Consider the following 4,526-nt stretch of genomic DNA (forward strand, 5'->3'; position numbering starts at 1 on the left):
CACTCGAAAAATACTACTTTTTTTATCAAAATCGGAGGAGTTTAGAACCTGATCGGGATTAAAACGAGATTAATATTAACGAACGGAAATCTAATTATTAAAACATGAATTTGCGTGTTCATATAAAAATTCCAGCATACTTTTTAAGGCTTAAACCCCTTAAATAAAATCTGAAAATTATATTAAAACCACTTAAAATATTCTCTACTTATGGGTAATCAACTCCTTTTAATTAATACACAATAGTAGTATGTAAATAAAAATTCCAGCATTATTCTATTAACAAAAACCCATTAAAATTTCATTAAAACTCCATAAAGATACAATCTTTAAGCTTTATTACCACTTACAATCAATGGGTATATAAAACCCCCAAATCAATTGTAAGTTAGAACCCTAAAAATCAACACTTTAATAATTAAAACCCTAACTTTTAATACTTCATAAAATCTGAAAATTAAACACTTTATAATCTAAAATTTACAACCTTTAATCATCAAAACACAATTGTAGAACATACTAATCATGTTTAAACAATTTAAAATCAAAACCCCAAAGTATATATTATAGGAATAATTATTAAAACAAAATAAAAAAGGAGAGAGAAGAAATAAGACTAACCTTTTTGTGTGGGAAATTTTTGGGGATTCATGGGGGTATTTATAGAGTAAAAATTGTAGGGTTAAGTTTGGGCTTATAAAAATGTGGGCTTGAGTTATGGGATAGGGCTTAAGTTATGGGTTTTGGAATGGGTTATTCCAATAAGAGTATGTAGGAATAATTCACATTGCCCAATAATTAATAAACGTTTGGCCCAAAACTTATTTTACTTTTATAAAACTTTATATTTAAAATACTTTAACCCTTTAAAATATTTAATTAAGCTCTTGACAATACAGTTTATTAATACTAAAATACTTTATAAAAATACATAAAAATACGGGGTATTACAGAGATGTATGAGCCTACTCTCAGGGTGATGTTATACGATGAAACAGCCAATTGGGAGGCCATGAAGACCGCTGATGAGTGGCATTTATGCCACTTCTGCACCCCTTTTCTCTAAGGATTCTCCCCTCATTTGCACTTGTTTGAGCCTCTTTAAGCGTTTTTACCTTAGTTTTGCTTTTTCCTTTCTTTTCTCGTGTTTCCTTTCTTTTTCCCTTTTGTTGGTTTTTCTAGCGTCTCTTCACTGTTTTATAGGTTTTTGGCCCTTTCGGATGAACCCTTGGATGCATGGCAAGGCATGAGAAGGAAATTTGATGCTCAAGGAAGGCACTAGAGCAAGAAGCTGAGCCGCGGGCGTGGAGCTGTAGGCCGCGGGCGCGGGTCGTTGTAAATGCAATCACCTCAAACTTTCTGTAGATGCTGAGCCGCGCCTCAGGAGAGGGCTCTCCTTTGTGGCCCGCGGGCGCGGCTCTTCGAGGCTTCATTTCCCAGTTTTCCTGCCGCGGCCTCTCTTCAGCAGCAGATGACATCTCTTTTCTTTGGCCGCGGGCGCGGGTTGCTTGGTTAAGCAACTCCATACCCAGACTGGAGAGGGCGCGGCTGCTTGCTAGAGGGCTCTCCTAGGCGTTTTTTTCCGTCTTTTATGATGCATATATATAGCCTACTATTTCAAGTTTGTATTATCATATATCTTATCAACATTTTAGCTTAATCTAGAGAGATAAAACATTATTAGTCTTCATTGGTAGAGAGAGAAAGTGTGGTTTCTTCATTGATGAACTTGGATTTTGAAGAAGGAGTTTGTTCAATCCTTTGTAGACCTTCATCTTCAATAAATGAGCAATCTCTTACTCTTTCTCTTTACCTTTGTTTTTTATTTTGCTTATTTGCTTTGATTTTTCTTCTTTTGCTTATTAATCATGTTGATGCTTATTGATTTGATGATTGATATTGTCTTCAATATGATTTGTGAGTAGTCACCTAGCCAAGGGTGTGGGGATGGCGTAGTTGCTAATTGTTCATGCTTATAATGTTGGGGTTATGTTAATGGTGATTAAAGTCTTTGCATGCTTGATATTCTTTGATCTTCTTGAAAGTGCACATTGTTAGTTGATTAAAGGTGAATCTTTGCTAACAAGTAACGGAAGTTGACTTAGTTGAGATTCATTACTATCGATAGTTCTTTGATTGCACCTTCTAATATATGGTTCTAGTGTGGAAACATAAAGGCTATGTTAGGAGAAACCGATTAACCCCGGAAGGCGGTTAGATTGGGCCTTACTTCGATATTCATGCATGTTTAGTTTACCATTGATTTGCTAATTTGTTATTGCATGATCAAGCGACATCTACATCTACCCATTTCCCTTGGTGCTTAGTTATATTAATTTTAATCCATTTCGTTCTTAGTTTAATCTCTTAGTTGTTCACACTTCTTGTTCCGAGATAGCTTAGACTCTAGGTAATGAATGCGGTGTTTATGCATTTCTCCCTGTGGTTCGACCCCTCTACTTGCCCTATATTTGTAATAGGTTGAGTCGAGTGTTATAAATTGTACTTGATTTAGGTGTAGTTGTTTGGCGACGCAATTATTTCCTTTATCAAATTGGCGCCGTTGCCGGGGAGACGGTTTCCATTGCTATTTCATTGCTTGTTTGAGACTATCTCATCTTTTATTTGTTAGTGTTTGCTACTTTTGTTACTTGTCAGTGCTTACGTTCCTCTTAGCTTTGTTGTATGAACAGAGGACGAACCCGCTCAAGATCTTTGATTCCCATCGATCCAGAGCTAGAAAGGTCTTTGTCCCTAATTTGAAGAGAAGCAAGAGCAAGGAGTAGAAATTCTCACACTCCAACGAGAGAAGTAAGAGGATTAGAAGATACTCCACCCTCTTCACCCTCAAGTGAAGAATTAGATAGCCCTAACTCATCTTCGAAATCGGAAATCAACCCTTTCTCAACCTATAAGTTCGAGAGTGAAGAAGGTTCTAAAATGGGAGAGAATACACCTTTGAGTCGTCTCGGGGCCCCGAAGCTTTTAGAGCGCAAAGTGGGATCCTCACTCCTACTACTCAAGCCAACAATTTCGAGATCAAGCCAAATTTGATTGCTTTGATTGAGAGGAAACAATTCTCGGGTGGAAAGTTTGAGAGTCCTCATGAGCACTTAAAAGAGTTTGAGAAATATTGTGACACGGTAAAGGTCAATGGAGTGACTCAAGAATATATTCGCCTCAAAATGTTTCCATTTTCACTAATTGGGTGAGGTCTAGAATGGCTAGAGAAGGAGGTGCCCCCTAATTCTCTCACAACATGGGACCAAGTGACTACGGCTTTCTTGAGGAGGTTCTATAACCATAGGAAGACCGCCGAGGCTCGGTCTTCGATTCAAGGTTTTCGCCAAAAGAGTGGTGAGTCTCTAAGTGCGGCATGGGAACGATACAAAGAGCTTCAATGTCAATGCCCACACCATGGGATACCCAAGTATCAACTCATTCACACTTTCTATGGAGGTCTCACACCTCAAGCAAGAACAAGCCTAGACGCCGCGGTCGGCGGTCCAATCATGAACAAAGGAGAGCATGAAGTGGAGTGTATTATAGAGGAGGTCGCAAAGCACTATGATGATTGGTACGAAGGAGAAAGGGATGCTACTTCTAGTAAGGGTGTTTATGCATTGGAGCAAGCCAACGCAATCAACAACCTTTCTACCCAAATCTCCAAAATGACCAAGCAAATGGATGAATTGATGAAAGAAAGGTCCAACCCTCATGGTAATATGGAAATAATCAACAAAGCAATGTTCCTAACCAAGGCACCGGAGGCAATAGGGGCCAATTTGTTTCTAACTATGCCCAAACTAATAGGCCTCCGGGTTTCCATCAACCCCAACTTCCTCCACATCAACAACCTCTTCAACTTGAAGCCCCTCCAATTGATCCCGTGATGGCTAAATTAGATGCTCTTTTGAAAATGCGTGAGGAGGATCAAAAGAAACACGAAGAGGCCCAAAAACGCACCAATGCTCACATGAAAATGCTTGAGACCCAAATTGCTCAACTTGCATCTAATTCATCCCCTTCTTCTTCTTCTTCTTCTTCTCACATCCCAAGTCAAGGAGTCAACCCAAAACCTTTGTATGCCGTGACAACTGGGAGTAGGAAGGTAGTAGGGAGTGACCCTTTAGTTGAGGAAGAACCCCAAGAAGAGGTGGAGTTAGAGAATGAGGGTGAAAAACCCAATGAGCCATTGAGTGTTGAAAAGGAAAAAAATGTTGAGGTGCCAAAGGAAAAAGAAGCCACCCCTTTGCCCCTAAATCGCCAACCTAGAGAGGAGAAGCTACCCTTTTCACAACGATTTGTGAGAGCTAAACTTGATGCCCAATTTGGGAAGTTTTTGGAAGTCATTAAGAATTTGCATATTTCCGTCCCTTTTGTTGATGCTATGAAGCAAATGCCCCACTATTCCAAATTTTTGAAAGACCTTTTGAGTGGGAGAAGGGAGTGTGAGATGGTGAGTTTGACCGCCAATTGTAGTGCAATACTTTCCAACAAACTTCCTACCAAATTGAAAGATCCGG

The 4,526-nt window shown here is 39.1% G+C and overlaps 1 non-coding gene across 1 annotated transcript; it reads right to left on the reverse strand.

The window, feature by feature from the left end:
• Positions 1-3,318: 3,318 nt before the first annotated feature.
• Positions 3,319-3,424, reverse strand: LOC145637586 (small nucleolar RNA R71). The gene has a single exon (XR_014114354.1). It is a non-coding gene; the product is annotated as a small nucleolar RNA R71 (small nucleolar RNA).
• Between the last annotated feature and the right edge of the window lie 1,102 nt (positions 3,425-4,526).

Source organism: Chenopodium album, chromosome 6 (assembly GCF_948465745.1).
Source record: "Chenopodium album chromosome 6, dcCheAlbu1.1, whole genome shotgun sequence".
Lineage (NCBI taxonomy): Eukaryota > Viridiplantae > Streptophyta > Magnoliopsida > Caryophyllales > Amaranthaceae > Chenopodium > Chenopodium album.